This window comes from Nelumbo lutea, chromosome 3 (assembly GCF_056320005.1).
Source record: "Nelumbo lutea isolate HS-2025 chromosome 3, American lotus-T2T, whole genome shotgun sequence".
Classification (NCBI taxonomy): Eukaryota; Viridiplantae; Streptophyta; class Magnoliopsida; order Proteales; family Nelumbonaceae; genus Nelumbo; species Nelumbo lutea.
Genome location: NC_142686.1, coordinates 66,336,686 through 66,360,613, shown reverse-complemented (window position 1 = coordinate 66,360,613; position 23,928 = coordinate 66,336,686). Strand labels below are relative to the sequence as shown.

The following is a 23,928-nucleotide window of genomic DNA, read 5'->3' as shown; positions in this document are numbered from 1 at the left end:
AAGGATTACCTAAAGGACAGTCATAATTAGTATGTCCTATTTGACAACAGAAATCACATGGGATGTTAGATGATGTATTCATTGTTGCAATATTAAAAGTATCAAATTTTTTATTCAGACTAGCAAGTTGGGCAGATATGGCTGCAAGGGAATCGATGCGGTGTACTCCCCTTCAATCAATACGGTCATTACTCCACTAGTAACTGTTCGACACCATCTCTTCCACTAGATCATAAGCTTCCTCTGGTGTTTTTCTCATGATTGTGCCACTTGCAGCTGCATCAATAATGAAGCGATAGGATGGAGTAATACCATTATAAAAAGTTAGAATTTGATGCCAAATTGGTATTCCATGGTGAGGATACTTCCCAAGCATCTCTTTAAATAAAGAAAAAAAATCCAAATTAACCAAGGTTAACAAGTTCTGATATTATTTTAGGATTAAATCACCAGCAAGGGCACCAAAAACTTGATAGCTATGATTATAACTCTAGCAAGTGCACTAGTTATCAAGTAGTATAAAAAATATCGTTCCCACGGGGATTTAATAAAATAAGTATTAGAACTACAGGCTTCCCTAATTATTTGGACAATCGAATTTTAGATTTAAGAGTAAGAACTACTGAAAATAAAAAATATAAAAAAAAATAAAAGCAAGGGCAATTAATAACCAAATATGTAGTGATTGAGTGAAATCGCTAGGACCATTGGTCCACCTAACCATTCCAATGAATATTAATGGATAAGATTAACCAAGATCATTTGTCATTCCCATAAGTTGAAGTTTTTTCCAATTTTATTTAATATTCTTTCCCAAGATATATTAAACCTATTTCTATCAAGTAACCCCTCGATCCCTCAACTAGAGTTCTCAATGATAGAGATGCATTAAATGCAAGAAAAACTCATATATTCAGATGATTCATGTGTATATATCCCTATATACCATTCAATTCACACCATGAATTATGTGGTCAAACATATGAATTCCTCTCCCGATTCATTCATATAAACCTAATCAATTAAGAGATGACCACTCCTAATCGCATTAAGCAAATAACTCATAGGTTATATGGAAATCACGATCTTGGATAAATCATAATGATAAAAATAGATTCATTATCATGGTTAGGCTTTCCACAGCCCTAGCTATAAACAAATCAGTTCATGATAAAGGAAATAAAGCAAACAAGAAGAAAGAAAGAACTTATGAATTCGCCTATGGAACTGAGATCTCCTCTTCTTCTTGTCGCCACCTCCTTCTTGAAGCTTTCTTGATTTGATGATCTCCTTCTTGAAGTTTCTTGATGATTTTCTTGATTGTCTTAAGAGGGACTTTAGTAATTGATTAATTCAATTATTCATTGATGCCTTGAGCTGGTTTGCCCAACCCTTGATATAGTTTAGGGAGGGGGGCTGTTACAACCACTTGGAGTTATCTCTAGAATAGATAATCCAGGTTAAACTGATCCTATCTTATCTTATCTCTTATCTAATGATCTCAATCTTTAACTTTCTAGAATTACATCACAAATTTAAATCTGGTAGGCTCTTCTTAGTTTCTTGTTCTTGCATTCGTATTAGGCTTCCTCAGCGAATTGGGCTGCTGTAAGTCTTTTCTGCCAGTTGAGCTTCAACTGCGAATTGGGCCTTGCTATGAATTTGCCTCAATTTCGGGCCCAAATTTGACTTCGATGCTGGTCGAATCTGTGAAAGCCCAAAACATTAAAGTTGTAACTTTCTCTCTTATCTTTCCATTGAGTCTTGAATCAGCCCAATCGGATTTCGGATACGAGAGTTAGGGCCAGATTACTGAGCAGTGCCGAAACTATGAAAAATCATCCGATTTGCCTTGTTTTTCTCCTAATGTCTCCTTTCATACCCTGAACTGAAATACAAGAGTAATGAATCCATTTACATGTAAATTAAGTGTAGAAAGACTGTTATTCGCATCACAAACAAGTTCTATCGAAAATCCATTATAGGCTGAATCAGAGATGAAACAATCCATTTTAGGCTGAATCAGAGATGAAACTATGAATTCACATTCAACGAATGGTTAATCGAATTAAAACTTGATTTTAGTATTGGGTAGGGGCCGCGCTAACGCGTTCCCCCACTACCACAAATTATGACGTACACTCTCCCACTCGGGGAGATGTTAGGCGGGCACCCCTCCTTTGTGCAATGGAGATCGCCAACCTAAGCAATGGGCCTTTTTGATCACCCATCGACCCCATCCAGGTAAGTATGTTTCTCTTTTCTTCATTGTCTCTCCTTATACCTCCCTCTCTCACTTGCTTCTTTTCTCTCTTACCGATGTGGGACTAGAAGTACATGAAAACCTTAGGCCAACTGTTAGCATCCTACCTTGTGCTTTCCACATGAGAGTATTGATTGGTTGTCAATACAAAACTACGAGGAGACTCCTGAGTCACTCCTAATATGGGACTTTACCATCACCATGCATCAGCATCCTATTTTTATAAAGCAAGGTGTATAGAAAATACTGCCTGAAATAAGCTTCAAAACTAAGCTTCCTTTGGTGAACATCTTCACCATGAATGTTGATCAGTACCCACCAGTAAATTAAAGAGGAGGGAATGAGCTTTCTCCATTGTAATGGGCAGATAATTTCAGCATCACTCCACCGTCTACTCATGAAATAATTTCAACATTAACAAAAAGAGAAAAATCCCAAAGTCACCCAGATATCATATGAGAGTGCAAAAGGAAACATCTTTTAGTAAATTAGCAAGAGGAAAGACCTTCACTCCTCAAAGCCTGTTCAAGCTTTGCAACTTCTTCAAGAGTGTGAGGATCTACAATTGCAGCTTTAATAGCTATAATCCTGCTCTATTGTGGGAGCAACTGCTTCTTCCTTCAGAATGTCTTGAACATCTGGCAGCTCACATGGAGTGAATGTCTTTGCAAATACACTTCTATCCTCCTGTGTAGCTTCTTTTGATGCAAACAGATTTCAGCTTCAAATTCTCTCTTTATGTTTCACTCTCTTGAAATCTAGCAACTGCTACTGTTTTTAAGCCATATTCAGAGGTTTCAAAAGGAGAATGAGAATTTGTAGGAAAAATGCTTTCCCATTGGTTTCTCACTCTCTAACCAATCTTTAAAAGCTGAGATCAAATGAGATGGGAGCAAGGTTCTATGCAGAGATGCAAGTTCTAGTTCCATTACATTTCTTGCCGAAGGATTTGAACAGAGACATTCTGTTTTTCTACGATCAAATGGCAACCCAAAAAGATTAAAAAAAAAACAATAATCATGAAATAATTCCTTTATCTCCATCATTATTCAGCCTGCAAAAACATTTTCAAGAGTAAATTGGAAAATTAACATTTGAAAATTAATGTTCTTCAAGGGACTGCGCGATTCAGTAAAGCTCTGTAATAAAATTTGGTTTATACCACTTTGAGTAGTGGAGATCACACAGTATTCTTCAGTAAAAAAAATCAGAAAGAGTAGTTCGCTTTGTTCTCACTGTACAGATGTTTGAAGCCAAATAGAAGCCAATAACATCTCAATAAAGAGTCAGTCGTGAGTAGAGCTCTCCTGCATGCAAATATGCGATTGTTTAGTGTATAATGCAAATATATAGTCAAGAATGCAATTTATGATTGGTAGTTTAGGAGAAGAAACCCACCTAGACAACTATTAAGATAGAACTGTCTGTGTTGGATTTTATTTGGGTTTATGCAAAAATGTTAACCCAAATAACTCTATAACCAAAGCAATCTGTATGCAAAAATGTCCAACCCAGATAACTCTATAACCAAGGCAGTCTGAATTAGATGGTGTTTGCCCATCCAAAATACAGAAAGAGAGTGTTTCGATGTGTTCATAGCTTCATAATTCATTTGTTGCAGCTTCAATCGTTTCAGATTCACAGAAGTAAAAACTTGTGTCCTCATACCATTTATAAACAATTTGTAGGGTGGCCAATCCAAGATGTAGAGCTAACAAGTAACAAGTCAGGCACTTAGATGTGAAATTGATGAAATGTATGTATTTAATTTTTTCCTTCAATTCTAGCAAAAACCAGGAACATCGAACTCTACTTTCACCTGTCTCCTATTATACTTTGAAAGCAGGGAAAGAAACAAAACTCTCAACTACGAATATTGTTTAGTGTAAACGATTTGAAGAAGTTCATCTTTTCTCCTCATTTCCATGGTCCAGGCTCTACAAGACTGTCAATAAGACCACTTGTGGAGAGGATATATGTATACACTGTGTTACTCTGTTGAGGGATATTCCCTCATCTCTCTGTACCAGCTGAGAACCAATAGCCTTATATTTTTGCTCTTTGCTTCCTTGAGAGTTTCAATATGAGAGCTTGCCATTCAGCTTGAATTGATTGCTAGGCTGTAGACTTGTACCCTTTTGCTGCAATCACCTTTCAATGATCTCTCATCTCATTAGAACAAAAGCAATAGAGGCATTTATTCAATGTTTCCGATAGGAGCCATCAGCATATGAGCAATGTTTGAATGTCTTAATAATTAATAGCCTGATGCAAGCCAGAATGAGGAGTCGGAAGGACATAGTTGTCTGTTGACTGCTTTAGTCACCCATATGGGATCTGGTGTTATACAATTCTCTGCTTCTGACTAGGGGTGTCAATGGACCGGTTTTGGATTGGACCCTATCCAAATGAAAATCAATTTGAAAGGACCGAACGGATCAACAAGACATTGAATTGGACAAGTCTAGACTTAATGGTCCAAAGTATTTATTGGATTGAATTGGACATGTCCATCCATAATGAATTTATATTGAATTGGCTTGGATTGAGCCAATATCCGGTCCATTGATAAAGATAGGAATATAAGTGTCAATGGACCAGGTTTGGATTAAAATTAATCTAAGTTAAAACAAAATTGAACAAATTAGATGATCCAGACATTGAATTGGACCGGTCCAAAATTAACCAAAATATTCATTGGATTGGATTGGACCTGGTCCATTTGTAATGGACTCTCATTGGACTGGATCGGATTGGAACAAATCCAGTCCAATTGACACCCCTACTCCTGAAATCCAATATAAGTTGAAAAGCAATAACAACTCCCTACTGAAACTCATTCTGTTCCTTCTTCGTCATGTCCTGAGGCAGAGCATTTTACCAATCTTGAATCGATGAACGAAACATTAAAACTTTTGTGTGTATCAATCCAAGCAGCTATTGCAAAAGAACTAAAGAAAAAGGGGTGTGTTGTTTCAACTTCTTGTTGATAGAGAACACTGAAATTGTCCTCTTCTTGAAGGAAAATTTAACTTTTCCTTCGAGAGAATACCACTCCTATCCCATTGTAGCTTCCATAAAAAGAGTTGGAACCTGAAAGGTACCTTCACCTTTCAAATGCTCTTCCATGGCACTATTTGAATTGGATGAAGGGGGTAAGAAGATTTTACAGTATAGCAAATGGGCATTTGAATGCCTCTCAACTCCCTATATGTGCAGGGTAAGGCTGTGTACATCTGGAAATCAGATTTGATACTCGCAACACTGGTACTCACACCATCCTCACAGTCTCTTGCAACCATGCATTGTGAATATCTCCCTATGAAGGGTTAATTCAATTTGACTCTTAAGCTCAGCTTGGAAGGAGAATAAATGCAAATATATACAGTACAAATCCAATTTGTATTTGTACTCCTTCCAAACGGAACCTTGCATCCAGCGTTTTGTTTAGAATTAGAAAACCGGATTCAAATTTTGCACCCACTAAAATCTATATACATTTGCTCTCACCTGATGCACAGTTTGTAATAGATTTAGTAGGGGTGCGCGCCAGGCCCGTGCAGTAGTGCAGTGCATGGGCGACGCATGAAAGCCCCAGTAATTACTCGTGTAGTAGATTCTCACATGAGAGCAACCTAGTAATCACTGCCATATAAGTAACAGTAATTACTGATTATTATAGTAATTAATTACTATAATTTAATAATTACTAATTATTATAGTAATTTAAAAAATATACAATTAGTGATTATAATTAATAATTACTGTTATTATAAATATTGTTAATAAATAGATATTTACTTTAATTCTATTTTAAATTAAAATTGTAAATATTGTTATTAATAAATACTATTAATAAATTTAGTAATTATTGTTATATTAAAAATGTTATTAAAAGCATTGTTATTGATTATTTAATAAAATATTATAATCACTAACCATTACTGATAAATTATTAATTTAATTTAATTTTGATAATTATTAATTTGATGAATATTATTAATAAATCCTATTCATAAATTTAACATTTACTGTTATATTAAAAATAACTAAATAATATTATTAAGACTATCATTAATGATTATTTAATAAAATAGTATAATTACTTACTATTATTAATAAATGTTGTTAATAATGTTCTGACAACCGATGGTTCAATAGTCCAGTTCGAATGGATGGCCTGTTTTGACAATAAAAATTACAAGCAAAAAATTACAAAACCATTCTGGCCATCGGTTTTTGGGTCAACGGTTCAACCATCCGGTTCGAACGGATGGTCCATTCTAACAACATAAATTATAGGCAAAAAATTGAGTTTGTAAGGTCCATTAAATAGTATCATATGTGCTATTTCATTTGAGCATGTGACTCATGCGACCCAAAAACATAACTATTCTGACCACTAGTTTTTTGGTCGACGGTTCGACCATTCAAATCGAACAGACAGCCCGTTCTAACAACAAAAATTATAAAACTGTTCTAGCCACCGATTTTCGGGTCGACAGTTCAACCATCCAATTTGAATGAGTGACTCATTCTGACAACAAAAATTATAGGCAAAAAATTGAGTGTGTGAGGTCCATAAGCAATATCATATATGTTATGTCATTCAACTGTGTGACTTATACAACCCAAAAATGGAACCTTTTGGCCACCGATTTTCAGGTTGACGGTTCGACCATCTGGTTTGAACGGATGGCCCATTTTGACAACAAAAATAAAAATAAAAAAAATGGCCAAAAACCATTAAATGGGTTAATGGTTTGACCACTCAGGTCAATGGGTCATTGACCGATTCAATGGTTTTTGGATCGGGACCGAGATTGGGGTAAAACGGAACTGGTTGCCTAGACGGTTTCTAATTAAAATAAAAATAAAAAAATAGACAAACCATTTTGACAAAAAACATTATAGGCAAAAAATTAAGTGTGTGAGGTTCATTAAGCAGTACGATACATGTTATGTCATTCAAGCGTGTGACTCATATGACTTGAAGACGGAACCATTCTAGCCACTAGTTTTCGGGTCGATGATTTGAATGTTTGGTTCAAACGGATGGCCCATTCTAACAACAAAAATTAAAAAATAAAAATAAAAAAGAACGACCAAAAACCATTGAATGAGTTAACGGTTTGACTGCCTGGGTCAATGGGTCATTTACCGATTCAACGATTTTTTGCTTGGGACCGAGATTAGGATAAAACGGAAACGGTTACCTGGATGGTTCCTTATTAAAAAATAAATAAATAAACGGCCAAAAACCATTGAACGGGTCAACAGGTCAATGGGTCGACGGTTCCATTCCAACACTTGCGAAGCAGGCCCCTCCGCTACTGATTATTTATTCCAAATGTATTTTTAATAGTTCATAAAAGAATGTAAAATTGAGCCAAAGAGTGATTACTTGTATCTTATTAGGGGAAATTGGTATTTTCATTTCTATTTTTTTATTAAATTTAGTCATTTTCCACCATCATCTAATAAAAGGTAATTAAATAAATCGATTATAAACCATAGGGGATGTTTTAATAAAATGCAAACTAGGATAGGTTTCAATAAATCAAAAAACTAGAGGAGGTGTTTTCATAAATGACCCTGTAATATTTATAATTTATTTCATAAATATGATATCATGGGTCACTGAATTGACCAGATGGTCGGACCATCTAACATGTGGGTGGTCTCCCCTTTTGCCAAATGATAATAGATTTCCCTTCAATATATATAAAAATTCTCAAATTACAAGAAGCAAACATAAGGAATCTTATATATCTTATTTTCCATTAGTTTTTGGGTTGACGGTAGATTGTTCGATTCAAACGAATGGCCCATTCTAATAACATAAATTACAAGCAAAAAATTATGGTTCTGACACTTTTCTAGCCACCAGTTTTGAGGTTGACGGTTCAACCGTCTGGTTCGAATGAATGGCATGTTCTGACAACAAAAATTACAAGCAAAAAATTGAGTGTGTGAGGTCCATTAAGCAGAATCATACGTGTTATGTCATTCGAGTGTGTGACTTATACAACCCAAAAACATAACCGTTTTGGCCACCGATTTTCGAGTTGAAGGTTCAACCGTTCGGTCGGAACAGACACTCCATTCTGACAACAAAAATTAAAAAAAAATAAAAAATGGTCAAAACCGTTAAATGGGTCAATTGTTCAATTGCTCGGGTCAATGGGTCATTGATCGATTCAACAATTTTTGTCTAGGGACGGAGATTGGGGTAAAACGGAACCAGTTGCCTGGATGGTTCCCAATTAAAAAATAAAATAATGGTAGTTCAATCGTCCTTTTCGAATGGATGGCGCATTCTAACAACAAAAATTACAAGCAAAAAATTGAGTGTGTGAGGTCTATTAAGCAATATTATATGTGTTATGTCATTCGAGCATGTGACTCATACGACCCAAAAATGAAACCGTTCTAGCCACCAGTTTTCAGGTCGACAATTCGACCATTCAGTTTGAACGGATGTCCTGTTCTGACAACAAAAATTAAAAAAAAAGAAGTAAAAGAATGATCAAATACCATTGAGGGTCAATGGGTCAATGGTTTGACTGCCTAGGTCAATAGGTTGTTGATCGGATGGTTCCCAATTAAAAAACATAAAAAAACAGCCAAAAACCTTTGAATGGATCAATGGGTCGACGGTTTGATCACTCGGGTCAATGGGTCATTGACCGATTTAACTGTTTTTGGTCAGGGAACAGGATTGGGGTAAAATGGAATCGGTTTCCTGATGGCTCCTAGGTCAAAATGTCCGTCCGTCCAGGTCATCGACAGTTCAAAAACCATGGTTTTTTATGCTTTTGGATTTTCACTATTCAAAGGTTTCTTCTACTGTGGGTTTTATTCGAGTGTGTGCAGTATGTTCCTTGTTTTTCAATTTCTACTTTTCTTTTGCGTTTGATCTTCTTCTTCAAGATCCTCCAAAATGGTCTAGGGTTTACCACCATTTTATTTCTTCCCTTTCGTTTTCTCTTTGGGTTTTCTTGTGCACTATTTTTTTTTCTTACAAGATGATCTGCTTTGTCACTTTCTTTGATTGCATATATGTTTTGCTCCGTGTCAAAGCGGAACTTTGGACTCGATTTTCTGATTTTTTTCTTTGGTTTTTCCAGTTTGGTGGATTTACCGCCAATTTTTTTCTGTGTTTAAGGTCACTTTGGATTTATCTTTCAAGGTATTGGAATCCCTTGTAATCCACCCTTCTCATGACTATGACTAAAAAGTTATTTCATCTAATTATTGACATCTAGAAAAAAATGACTTGGAAACTGAACCGTTCTGGCCACCGGTTTCCAAGTCAATAGTTCGATCATCCGGTTCAAACAGATGGCCTGTTTTGACAACAAAAATTAAAAATAATAAAATAATAATTAGAAATAAAAATGGCCAAAAACATTTGAACGGGTCAATGGGTTGACGGTTCGACTGCCCGGGTCGATGGGTCATTGACTAATTCAACGATTTTTGGTTAGGGACTGGGTTTGGAGTAAAACAGAACCGGTTGCTTGGACGGTTCCCATTTGAACATTCCTATTGGGTCAATTGGGAGTTCTCAATGTGAAACAAAGAACATCTATGAAGTAGAACTCAGAACTATCACTATATGATCGTGTTCTTTTATATGAGATCCTTTGTTGAAATAATATTTAGAAAACGAGCGCATAATGATCTCTTTTAAGTCTTTATATGAGTTTCAAGACTTGATTACTTATAATTGCAAGTTTGTTATTAAGAAACCATTATCTTTTTTAATGTAATAGTTAGCAATGTTACAATTCAAGGTTTTTTAAACCGACCCAGGGAACGAACCGATTAGGGGTCCGGTTCCTGGATCAAATGATCTGACTGTTTGAACCAAACGGTGGGCCCATTCTAAGAAAAAAATAAAAAAAAAAACATAAAAAACAATCAAAACTGTTGAACAATTTGAATGATTCGACAACCCAAATCAATAGTTTGCTAACTGATGAGGGCGGATTTGGCCCTCCAATGACATTATGACACCTGGCACCTCATGACAACTAGGAAACTTGCCACTTACAGGCAGCTCGCTAAAGGCAGCTCGCCAGAAGCAGATTGCCACTTACAGGCAGCTCACCACAGGCAACTCACCATCATGTAGCCTGGCAACTTAGACAACTCAACACTGCATAGGCAGCTCGCCACTTATGAGCAGCTCGCCTCATAGTTAGGCCGACCACCACATGACAACCCCAAGGAGCTCATCCCGTATCCCGCGTTTTACGAGATTGTGACTTGTAACGGCTATATTAACTCACCCACTCCCCGATTTAGGCGGAAATGGGCAACCTTAACGACTGGTGGCTTTATCCCTACCTAACACGAAAGCAGGTCCCATCACAGCGAGAATTCAAGAACTGCTCCACCAAACCCACGAGGACTCCAGTATATAAAGGCCTCACCCCCCAGGGGCGAGGGAGATGAGATGGCAACCCCTGCTCTCTAACTCTCTCATTCTCTAATATCATTCTCAGCTCACTACTAAGTGTTGACTTAACCATCGGAATGACCTCTCTAGGTAAACACCCCCGGGTTCTCTGATTCAGTTCTTGTAGGATCCTTAGTTCCTGTCGTCTACAAAGATGAGCAGATCATCTCTTACAGGGAGGATGGGTTTCTCAGTTCCCGCCGCCTGCAAAGATGAGCAGATCATCTCTAGCAGGGGTAGCCGATTCAGTTCTCGTCGTTGTTGGTAGTCAGATCATCTCCTATAGAGAGTAGTTGGGCTGCGCTACATTAGGGAGCTCCACTTCAGCCTCTGAGTCATCGACCACTTGGGAGCAGACCAAATGACGAGGTACTTAGCCAAAAAATAATGATACGTGACAAAAAATCGTTACATCAATTGGCGTCGCCTGTGGGAACTACCACAAAAAGCTAAGTTCTCATCCTACAAAAAGCTAAGTTCTCATCCTACAAAAAGCTAAGTCCTCCTCCCAGATAGCTAAGTCCTCACTTTTTAGAAATTGAAGCTCTCGCTTTATAGTTTCCTTTTTTTTATGAACTCAAAGACTGTGCAGGGAGCTAATAGACTAAGCAGTTCTACCAACTTTGCTTTCAATTCAGATAAAACCTCATTAGTCCTCTTCGTGAGGTCCCCTCTACAAAGATGAGCTCTTCATGGCTCCCGCAGGAGTTGGCAGCCAACAGACTACATGGGCGCCCTTGCTGGTCAAGCATTCCAAGGCTCCCATGTGAGTCGGCAACCTAAAGTTAGTAGTGTTGCCCCTGAAGGTCGAGCTCCTAGTAGCTTCTTGTAGGAGTGGGAGACCAGCATTATGAGGCTGATGTAGCACAATCATAGCTCTAAGATGCCCACCCGGCGACCTGCGTGCGGCCTGGCGACTGGGCGGCCTGGCAGCCTAGCACATGCACCGACCTGGCGCGACTTGGCACGAGCGCGACCTAGGGGCCTGGCCCAGGCGCGAACTGATGAACTGATAAAAGACTTCCTCATTACTTAAGACCCAGTCGCCTCTTCAGCATGAGCGAGCTAGTCCCAGTCGCCTCCTCGGCATGGGCACTTAAGATCCAGTCGCCTCTTCGGCATGGGTGAGCTAGTCCCAATCGCCTCCTCGGCATGGGCACTTAAGACCCAGTCACCTCTTTGGCATGGGCGAGCTAGTCCTAGTTGCCTCCTTGGCATGGGCATTTAAGACCCAGTCGCCTCTTCGGCATGGGCGAGCAAGTCCCAGTCACCTCCTTGGCATGGACACTTAAGACCCAGTTGCCTCCTCGGCCTGGGTGAGCAAGTCCCAGTCACCTCCTTGGCATGGACACTTAAGACCCAATCGCCTCTTCAGCATGGACGAGCTAGTTCCAATCGCCTCCTTGGCATGGGCACTTAAAACACAATCACCTCTTCGACATCGACAAAAAAAAAAAAAAGGACTATAAGTTGCCCCCAGAGCCTAAGGGCTACAACACCAAACTGACAGAGACCTCGGCACCTTACGGGCAACTCGCTTCCAAGCAGCTCCCAGAGCCTAAGAAGCTGAATAAGCACTTACGAGCTCGTTGAATTATGGGCCAAAAGGAGAAATCTACTCCCTTTGTCGAGTTACTTTCAACTCAAGAGTGGGGGCAAATGATGAGGGCGGATTTGGCCCTCCAATGGCATTATGACACCTGGCACCTCATGACAACTAGGCAGCTCGCCACAGGCAACTCGCTACAGGCAACTCATCATCATGTAGCTGGCAACTTAGACAACTCGGCACTGCACAGGCAGCTCGCCACCAGGTAGCTCACCTCCTAGTCAGACCGACCACCGCATGACAACCCCGAGGAGCTCAACACCGTACCCCGCATTTTACAGGATTGTGACTTGTAACGGTTATATTATCTCACCCACTTCCCAATTTAAGCAAAAATGGGAAACCTTACCAGTTGGTGGCTTTATCCCTACTTAACACGAAAGCAGGTCCCATCACAGCGGGAATCCAGGAATTGTTCCACCAAACCCATGAGAACTCCAGTATATAAAGGCCTCACCCCCTAGGGGCGAGGGAGATGAGATGTTAACCCCTATTCTCTAGCTCTTTCATTCTCTAATATCATTCTCAGCTCACTACTAAGTGCTGACTTAGCCATCGGAGTGACCTCACTTGGTAAACACCCCCGGGTTCTTTGATTCAGTTCTTGCAAGATCCTCAGTTCCCGCCGTCTACAAAGATGAGCAGATCATCTCCTGTAGGGAGGATGGGTTCCTCAGTTCCTACCATCTACAAAGATGAGCAGATCATCTTCTGTAGGGAGGATTGGTTCCTTAATTCCCGTCGTCTACAAAGATGAGCAGATCATCTCCTGCAAGGAGGATGGATTCCTCAGTTCCCGCCGCCTACAAAGATGAGCAGATCATCTCCAGCAGAAGGTAGCTGGTTCAATTTCCGTCGTTGCTAGTAGTCAGATCATCTCCTGCAGGAAGCAACTGGACTGCGCTACACAAAGAAGCTCCACTTCAGCCTCTGAGTCATCGACCACTTGTAAACAGACCAAATGATGAGATACTTAACAAAAAAAATGATAAATAACCAAAAATTGTTACATCACTATCCAAATCAACGTTTTTTAGGCCAAAATCTATTTTTGACGAAAAATATAACTGATCACCTGATCGGTTCCAAGGTTTTCCGATCCGATTTTAAAAACCATATAATAATTCCAATCCCAACCCTACGAAGAAAGGGCCCCTCCATTAGTTGTAAGTTGTAAAGACAACATATGAAATGGTCAAACTTGTAAGTGGAATTACTTTTAGCTATTTGGAAAAATTCCTACAGACATTTTTTGTGACACGATAATAAACTCGAAGATTTTGTTTTATCCATCCACCATTCAGAAAAAGAGATAATGTTTATCCACTGTAACAGTTGAAAAGTAGTAGCAAATTGGATTCATGGACAAAAATAGACTGTACGGTTCTGTCTAACTCTGCAGGGATTGTTGCAGTGTTTTGGGACCATTATCTCAGCATGTTTCACCGTCATTGGTGCTCCTGTCTCTATGTGCGCATGTACGCCTTCAAAAAGTACTCTTACCTTTTTTTTTTTTTTACTCTCAACCTAACTTGTATGATCTTAAACCGCCATTTTGATTCAGTCCCATTTTGAAAATTACTCTCAACCTACTTGTATAATCTAAGCCATTCATAAATTTGGGACGGAACGACGGATGGAAGGGGGCATTCTAATCTAGCACCTCGTATCTCTAGATTGGACTCTCACCAAATTCCTATTAAGTGGGATCCACTGATGCGAGCCCACATTAAGTCATATTCTACTCTCAGTATTAATTGTATATAGATGATCGATAAAAAATATTTAAGGTATTAAATTTCATTTTTAATAATTAAATCAATATAAAATAATTTTTATAATATAAAAAATTATATTTTTAAAATTAACTTGGAATAAAATTGTATTTTTATTTAGGTCGTGGTAATAAGTTAAATCATTTTGGGCTAAATAGGCTAATCCATGATGTCATAATTAAATCATAAAAATTCAAAATAAATAAAATATAAAATATAAAAAAATAAAGAAAATTTTGGATACATCTATAATAAATAAGAAATATTTTTATTAATAATAAAAATGGAATATATAATGTATTAGCTCTAATTGTCTCATTAAATCCTATAAAAGGTATATTTGTTTCTCCCATTAAATCTACAACCTTAATTTTCATAGTATAAAAATTAGCATTTTGAAAAGTAACCTAAAAAAAAAACATTGTATTCATTCCTATCAGTGTGTAAGCAATTAAATCATTTGGTATGTTAATAACATAATGGCTAAGTTAATGTTTTTTTTAGACAAGTAGCTTGGTGGTAAATGGACCCAGAATTTTGCTCAACTAACAAATTAACCACTAACCAATTGATTTGAATATAAGATTAGAAACACTAATTAAAAACCATATTTTAATCTAACAAGTCAAATGTGAGATTCATAAAAATAAATAATAACAATCAAAATATAACATTTTTTATAAAAATCATAAAAGAATTAAACATGCTTTTAATATTATATATTCCTCATATTAAAAAAATATATATGAAAAATGAGATCTATTTTTATTAAAGATGAAAATGGCTAAAAATATAAAACAAATTAATGTCTTACCCATGTCCTATTGACTTGGTCAAACAGGTCAATAGGTTAACAAATAAAAGGAAATTGCTTTTTAAAAATGTTTGATTGAAACAGGCTTTTGATTAAATTTGTATTGATGTTAGCTCATTCAATTCATTTATTTGTTTCAACTACAAGTTAGAAAATATTGACATAAAATACAAATGAGAAGATTTAAAGCTATGTTTTTAAGTTGAAAGACAACAAAATGACTAGTACACCATGTTTTGATGACTGGTATTTGTTGCCATAGGATTACTATAAACACACATGTGCAAACTTGGCTATGTGCCAATTAAAAGTCAACATGCCAGTATTTGATACACATGTCTCATACATATCCCTAAATTTTAGGAAATTGATTAATTTTACTCCTAATGTTTATATATTATCTTAAAGTAGTCCCAAGATTGTTACTCATTTTGTCAATATTTTCAATTGGTATTAGTAGAAAGGCAAATGCCATTTCTCTTCTGAACAGAATTTCTCCTCTAGGACTCAGAATTCTAACAATGGACATGGAACTAATTATGGACAATACTTTAAATCATAGCAGTTCACTCCGGTCATTTATTAGTTGTGTAGCTATTGTGGCCATATTGTTCTTACATGTGGACACTGCTTCGACAAATCTTATTATGGAGCCATGCACATCCATTGGTCAATAGAAAGGTTGTTAGTCGTATGCCCTAAAACCAATTGTATGACACTATAGATGTGCAATTTTTGAACTATTCACATTATTAATAAAAGGGCATTTTTGTCATTTACATTTGCAAACTTTTACTTTCATATAAATAGCCCATTGTTTCTTTGTTAAATAAACATATTCTTAAGTATGTTTGAAATTTGAGATATGTTTCAATTGAAACAAAGATCCTAAAATGGTTCTTAGTCATAGGACTATCAAGAGGCCTTTGATAGTCCAAATAGACTAGCACACATTATGCTGGCCTCGTGGTGTGATGAATCTCAAGTCACTTATGTAGGACACTAAAATAAATTTGTGGGTGCCTATTAGAGAGAAGGTTCATTGAACATGACCCATAATAGATACATATATGAAGTCATTAGCCAATAAATGTTTCTAACATTCCAATTATGCAGATAATCCTTAGACCAGGGCATCATGGATATCTTGTGCACGGGGCATTATGGCTTCATGGTGCAAATACTTCTGCCCTAACCAATAGATTCAAGCATACACATATCAGCCATAGTGTCCTATACATGAATGTCCTTGGCCAAGGCAAAATAGTATATGGAAAGGGTTTCAAGTATCACCATATCAGTCATCATTAGTCTAATGAAACATGATTAATTATTAGATTTAAAATTTTAATAACTTCTATAATTAATTATTTTTAATTTACATTGGTTTTTGATAATAATTAAATTGGAAAAATATTAGGAAATTTTCATGCTAACAATTTACATTTGGTAATTATTAATAATTTCCATTGTTATTGGTAATTTACATTGGTTTTTGGTATTTATTAGAAAATTTTAATTTAATCATTTCTATAAACCAATTTTCATGTTTTTGGTAATTTAATTTAGTGAAAGTTAATTTATAAAATTCTAATTTCTTAAAAATTTTGACATTTTTAGTAGTTAATTGTTCATAATTTTAGAATTTTTTGAAAAAGTAATTTATTCATATAATTATTTCTACCGAGGATTTTTAAGATATTCAAGTTTTTCTTTCTATTTTTTTTATTTTTTGTTATGAAAACAATGATAAATAGAGATTTTTTATTAATTTTGTTTTAAATATCCTTGTTAAAGTGTTAGCTAGTTGGTTGTTAGGGTCTCCTACTGGTTGTAGTGGAGACATAGGATTGAATCCCACTTGCACTAGGGTTAGAGGCTTTATAGGTTTGGGGATGATCCCTCTCCCTTGGTTGTATAGCCCCATGGAGTAACAATTTTTAAACATTCTCTATACATTGATCTTTGAAAAAAAATAAAAAAAAAAACTGACATCATTTAATAAACTTTTTGACTTTGCCATGGATTGCAGAGGACCCTGCTAGTTACACACTAAGGCTGTGTTTGGTTTGAAGGAAAGGGTAGGGAAAGGAAGGGAAACCTTTACAAACCTTGTATAGGTTGTCTTACCTTTCACTACTTTTTACTTCAAACCAAACATAGCCTAAATGAAAGTATAAGAGATTGAGAATCCCATGGAGATATGGTTGCATTTGATGTGTGTGTTAGGGGATGTTTAACCAATAAAGATACTCCATGTCACCTAGCAATTAGTATATATACCCCAAAACCACTTCAATCTCTTGAGGTCGGATTTCATCCTCACACCTAGGGGTGAAAGTGGATTGGATCATAATTCGGTCCGAAGTCCAACCTCTCTTGTCAGGTTCAAATATCCCTATTTTGGATTTTCAGATCAGATCAAATTCAGATCACCCCCAATCTGATCTTATATATATATATATATATATATTATTTATAAATATGTTATTTATATTGCATTTTTGTAAATATTTTTATATTATTTTTTTTATATAAAAACATGTATATATATGATGAAAATAATTTTAAAAAATACTTGTGGTTTTTATTTTTTCTTTATTTAAATTGTTATACTTTCTTTTCCTTTTGATAACTTATTCAAATATACCCTGATTCAAATTCAATCTGACTTATCATGTCAAGTCTACTTTATCACTTGCTGCCCAATCAATCACAACTGAACACACGGTATATTGTATGCTGACACCTGGAGCAATTAGTAGGGAACACGAGTCCGGATCACCTGTCAACCATCAACTCACACTGCATATATTATACATAGTGGGTCCCAATTTTGTAGTGAGATGTATAGTGTTAGATCATGTGGTAGGTGACCCCAAATCATAGAACACTGCCGTATTCACTTGTAATTGGTTGTGGAGTGTTCGACTTCAGTTAGTGCTTTATACATTCAAACACCGTTCGAAAATTAGGAGAGAATGACATGCATCCATAGGCGTTAGGCGTGTGTGCATTCTATATTCGTGCGAGGATGGTAAGCGGACGTTATAGCACAAACGCCGTTAGCCATTCCTCGATTCAAAACGATTTTATCTTTTCCATGTCTCTCTACCCAAATCGATCCACCAAACCCCTGTTCTGCTATCATCTCCAATTGGCAAAGACAAAGCATCACCGGCGGTGAAATCTTCCACCGACAACCGGCAACAGAAAAGATAAATCTTTCTTCTTCTTTGCTTCTCTAAAACACAGTCTTCTCCCATGAAAATCCTAACCTTTACTATTGATGGCAGTGATATTCCACCGGCAACAAATGGATTCATTTGCGACTGATCCGCCAGCAACCGACATATTACGAATATAGCATGCACACGCGCCTATGGACGCATGTCTTTCTCTCCTAATTCGAACGCATAAAGCACCGACTGAAGCCGAACCCCTCAAAAACCGCCGGGAGAAAAAGAGTAAATAAATCCCGAACAGAGGTTAAAAGATAGCTAAAAAAACAAAGAATTCCATTATTGAGTAAAATCCAACAAAGCCTGTTGTATACCACCATATAGAAGACGCGGTACGCCGTTCGTATTCTCAACCTCACCTCGATCCGCGTGTCATACATACATCCACAGCTCCACAGCTCCACACCTCTCAACCTCTTATATAAACACCTCATATCCCCACCCAGATTGCACAGAACATCTTAGACCCAAATCAATATCTTCATATCTGCCTCATGGCGTACAGGTACAGATCTTCTGCGTTTTTGGTGGCTTCGCTGTTTCTCTGTCTGTGTTGCTCTCTCAGTCTCAGGGCCGTTGTTGGAATAAGAGACATTGTAGGAGGAAGAACCGACGTAAAAAATGTCAAGTGCAACCACGAGATTCAAAAACTGGGGAGGTTTTCGGTGGAGGAATTCAACAGAAGAAAGCAGCAGGAAGAAGTAGTGTTACTGCATGGACAAGGCACGAGCAATAGTGACGACGGTGAGCTGGTCTTCTCGGAGGTTGTAATGGCGGAGAGACAAGTGGTGTCAGGTATCAATTACTACTTGCATATCGAAGCTTTACAGCATGGAATGGCTAAGAGGTTTGATGCTGTAGTAGCTGTGAAGCCATGGCTACCGTCTAAGCAGCTGCTTGCCTTCTCTCCTTCCACCAATTACACCAAATAGTTTTGGTTATTATAAGTGTAAAGCATGATCGCGCTGGCGCGATATATATATATATATATATGTTTAATCTTCTCTGCGATTTAGGGCTTTTGTATGGTCGTTTATTAATTGCTTTTCCTTTTGGGAAACGGAGAGGTTGATGTTAATGTGATGAGTGTAGTCTTGTGAATGTTTTTTCTCATAGTAATAATAAAACTTATAAAATATTTGATATGTGGTTCCAAAGCAAATTTTAATTGAAGTGGATGAGCTGAATCGATCGCTTATTGTTTTGTAGTCTAGTACATAAAATAATAAAATAATTAAATATTATTTCATGTCAGTCCAGTCTCAGCATACAGACATTAAGACAAAGCATTAAGTCATTCAGTACATATCCATCAAGAACTTGCCATGAGGCCCGGTGGGTTGGGTTGGGTGATGGTATATTGATCCACTAACCCATTTGACTTCACCCATTTGACCCTCTTATTGACACCCTAACCCACCTTTTTACCCTCTAACCCTTTTTTCACTTCAATCTATTCTCATTGTTTAAAGGCCTACAACTATATATTTAAACTACAAAAACCATAAAATATAAAAAAAAAATCAATTTCTTTAAAATGAAGATAAGTGCATAAAACACAATAAATGGCAAAAGAATATGTCTCGTAAAAAATCAGAAAGTGCAGAAAAAACTTAGAAAATAATAAAAATGCATCAAAGTATAAAAATTTGCAAGAAATGCAAAAACAAATACAAAAAACATTTGCTGGAAAACACCAAAAAAATGTAGAAAATGGACAAATTGATAAAATTATTGAATGAATAACAAAAGATAGAAAGAATAATCACAGGAAAAAGATACAGAAAATTATAACAAAATTTTCCAGAATTATATACCTCAGGTAAGAACAGAAAAAATTACAAAAAGCACATAAAATGATAACTTTTTTCAAAAAATATATATTCGAGCTAAAGATTAGGATTAGAATAAATAAAAAGTCACAGAAATAATCACTTATTTACTCTTGCTTGCCCAGTTCCTCCTCCTTCGTTCAATCGCCGCCATAATCTTATATGTTCAATTGCCAGAATCCTCTCCTCTATTCAACCGCTAACATCAAAGGTCACATTAGTGTCGTTGATTCAAAGCTTAGGGAGAAGCTCTGTAACAGCTCTGAACGACGGTGAGAACGGCAACAACGACTTGAGAGATTCCTAAACAGCAACAATGAGATTGTCAATTTAGTTCTAGTTTAGTATTTTCGAAAAATCAAAGGAGCGGTTCGATTTTCAATTAATCTTGAAAAAACTAGCAGCTAATCAAACATACCGGTATATATATTTAAATATCTATGTATTATATTTATAATTATCTATTCATAATATCTAATATATTATAATATTTATTATTTATAATATTATATACATATACATATATATATTTATAATATGTTATAAATATAAAAACCGAAATACCAAAGAATCAAACCAGTTAAAAACTGAAACCAGTCAACCAATTAACCGGTGGTACCAATTAGGTTTGGATTTGGAGAAATGAAAAACTGGCAAGACTAGTTCGATTATAGAAAATTTTCTATGGTTTAATTAGAACCCTACTACTTACCCATTTTATGTCCAACGAATTATAACCATCTTTCTTGGGTAGGAAAGTTTCCTTTGGTCGTTTCCCTTTGTTCCCTCTTATAGCAACACCTTTCCAATAGAGGAGACCTGATGTCCTCCACGCGAGAGATCATCTAGAAAGAACTATGAGAGTTCTAATAAACTAGTCTTCTGCTTCCCCCAAAATACTTTGTTACTTTGTTCTAGTCTACACCTCCACATACCTCACCTCTTCAAGTAGACCTCCCTCGTAACCTTACCTCTCACATTTAGAATCTCTAACTATTCCCCTGATTATAGAAATGGCCACTGAAAGAATCAACCTCACCCCAATAAGTAAGGAATATACTAAATGAAGAGGTTCCCAGAACGAGACAAAAAACCCCCAACTCCATATAACTCTAAGGATGCCACCGATATCAAAATCCTCTCCAATAAGGTCTACGAACTCGCAGGCCGCTTCAATGAACTGGAGGAAAACCTGAATGCTATGCAAACGACTCTTTAAAAGGTCGACCGCATCAACCAACTGGAGAGGCAACAAGTAGAGATGAAGGAGATGTTGCAACAACTCCTCTAGTATCCCCAGCCATAGTCCTTGGCTCCAGAAATCCCATCATTCACTCCAGTCAGGTAGTCCACTCAACCCACTGTACATCCCCAAACCACTACACCCAAAACACCAGAACCCCAAGCCTTTAACATCCATGGTTATAGGCAACATGGGCCATACCACCCACTTCTTGATGCCAACCCCTACAGTTACAACAAATGGGAGAAATCGCACTCCCCTGAGGCACCCATGAGCAAGATCAAGCTATAGGAGTATATCCAAATCATGATAGAAACCAGCTAAAGCAAATTCCAGGCCTTTATCACCCTTTAGAAACCTTACTCTAGTTGGATCCTCCATAAATCATGCCTTGCACACTATTACCCATCCCATCAATGGCCCTTGTATGACAGACAAAAGGGAAGTCCCCAAGAACATGTCAGCAAGTTTGAGGAATCCCTAGGCCTTTTGCCCTCGAGGGAGACCTAAAAGCCCGAGAATTCTCTAAATCTCTGACTGAGCCAGCATATACCTGATTCATAAACCTAACACTAGGAAGCATAAACTCATGGAAAGAATTAGCCGAGAAGTCCTTGACCAAGTGGTTTACGTTTGAGCGACACCTCAATATTGCTAGCTTGTGCAATGTCGAGCAATAGGCTCTAGGGAGGGCCTCCTCGTCTACATGATGCGGTTCCAAAGTTTATCCACATGGTGTTTGACGAGCATGCCAAAGAGAAAGACTTTGTAGAGTAGTGTGTCTAGGGGATGTAGCTTGCCTACCAAATTGGTATAGAGAACGTTGAGATAGCGAATTTTAACCATCTCTGAAGATGCATAGAGAGAATGGTGATAACCATCGCAACCCCAATCTCTCAGTAGTAGAGACCCCATCATAGTATCATCAACCACGGCAAGAGGCATATGTGGTAGATAGGAGACAATACACCAATCGTGGAATAGGGAGGGACCCTTACACCAGATCTAGAGGCCAAGTCAGGCAAATGATGGGCCACCACCTCCTTTTGGCTGCAGTAAGAGCAAAATCCTACTCACTATGAACAAGCTCGTAGAAGACCAAACCATCGAGCTACCACCCCGACCTCCCCATGTTAACCCAGAAAGAGAGAGACATGAACCCCAGTGGTATGATTTCCACCAATCCACCACACATGACCTCATGGACTGTTACAACTTGAGGTGAATTTTCGTCGCCAAGGTTAAGTTGGATGAACTTCTCAAAAGGCACCTGACACAAGTTGAGAGCAATCCTCTTCCCAATCACCTCCAAGGGGGCATCATAAATGTTGTTAGTGCAGTGAATTATATCAATGTAACACTAGATATCCTACTCACGAGATTTGAGCTATTGCGATTCCTTACCAAGCAAGGCACAAACAACGTGGTGCAAAGAGTTGTAATTCACGCTCTAATTGAGGTCTTTAGAAATCCAAAGGAGTGTTGCAATGTCAACAAGTTCAATGTTGTATTCTCAGAAGATGATATGCTCACAATGAATCCAGACCACAACAGACCCATGTATGTTGGTGCCTGAGTAAATCACTACGAGATGCGATGGGCTCTTATATTGATAAGGGAAGCTCGGTCAACCTCATCTCAACACATGCACTGTGACCAATGGGAATCCTAGGTGACTTTGTAAGAGGACAATTGATGGAGGTGGTAGACTTCAATGGCAACATATCAACAAGTTGCAGCTCCATCTTGTTACCTCTATTAATTGGCCCCTTCTTTACCACTCAAGAATCTAGGCGATCCCCATACATATAGCTTACCATGTTCTCCTCGAGTAACCCTTGATCCATCATCACCTGTTGACCTATAGTGCCGGATTGTCAAGCGGCGTATTTATATTCGCCACTAAATATACAAATTTTTGCGGCAATTTTATAAAAGCGCCACTATAAATATGATAGAGCGCGAATTAATTTAGCCACACTTTGGAAAATGCCACTATATATATTTTGTTAGTGGCAATTATTCATCAGCCCACTAAATACCAATAGCAGTTGCTCATTAAACCCTAGAGGTGTAAAGTGGGCCATGTTGTGGGTCGTCTCTGGCCAATCACCAAACTTTTCATTAGGGAGGCCAGTCCAACCCATGATGGCCTGCGGGCTATTACGAGCCATGTCGCTCTCCCCAGTGAAAAGTTTGGGGGTTGGCCCGACAATGCCCAAGCCCGAGCAAGCCCATGCCATGCCGCGGGCCAGGTTGGCTCGTGGGCCAAGTCTTAGTCCAAGCCAGGCCACGGACTTGGCCAAAGCTATTTTTGCTTATTAATCTAAAAAAATGGAAAAAAAAATTTAAAATTTTGATATAATGAATTTTTATATATACAATTGTTTATATATATAATAATTAAATAAATTAGTATAATAAAATTGAAAACAATTGTTTATTTTATTAATATATTATATATTATGTATTATTATATAATTATAATTTATATAATATATTATATATTATATATAAATATATAAAACATATATAAATAGCATATATGGGTCGTGCTGGGCCATGTCACGGGTCGGGCCGCGGGCCGCGAACAGCAAGGTCCACTTGGTTGTACAGTACCGACCTGGCCCATGGACCTAAAATCCTAAGCCCAGCAATGACACAGACCATCGTGCTAGGCCTA

At 37.4% G+C, this 23,928-nt stretch overlaps 1 non-coding gene and 1 pseudogene across 2 annotated transcripts; one reads left to right on the top strand and one right to left on the bottom strand.

Annotated features, from left to right (window-relative positions):
- Positions 1-2,092: 2,092 nt before the first annotated feature.
- Positions 2,093-2,252, bottom strand: LOC148865392 (U1 spliceosomal RNA). Its single transcript, XR_016111328.1, has one exon. It is a non-coding gene; the product is annotated as a U1 spliceosomal RNA (small nuclear RNA).
- Positions 2,253-18,484: 16,232 nt separating this feature from the next.
- Positions 18,485-19,327, top strand: LOC148865391 (cysteine proteinase inhibitor B pseudogene; annotated as a pseudogene). Its single transcript, XR_016110463.1, has one exon. The product of XR_016110463.1 is annotated as a cysteine proteinase inhibitor B pseudogene (transcript).
- The last annotated feature ends 4,601 nt before the right edge of the window (positions 19,328-23,928 follow it).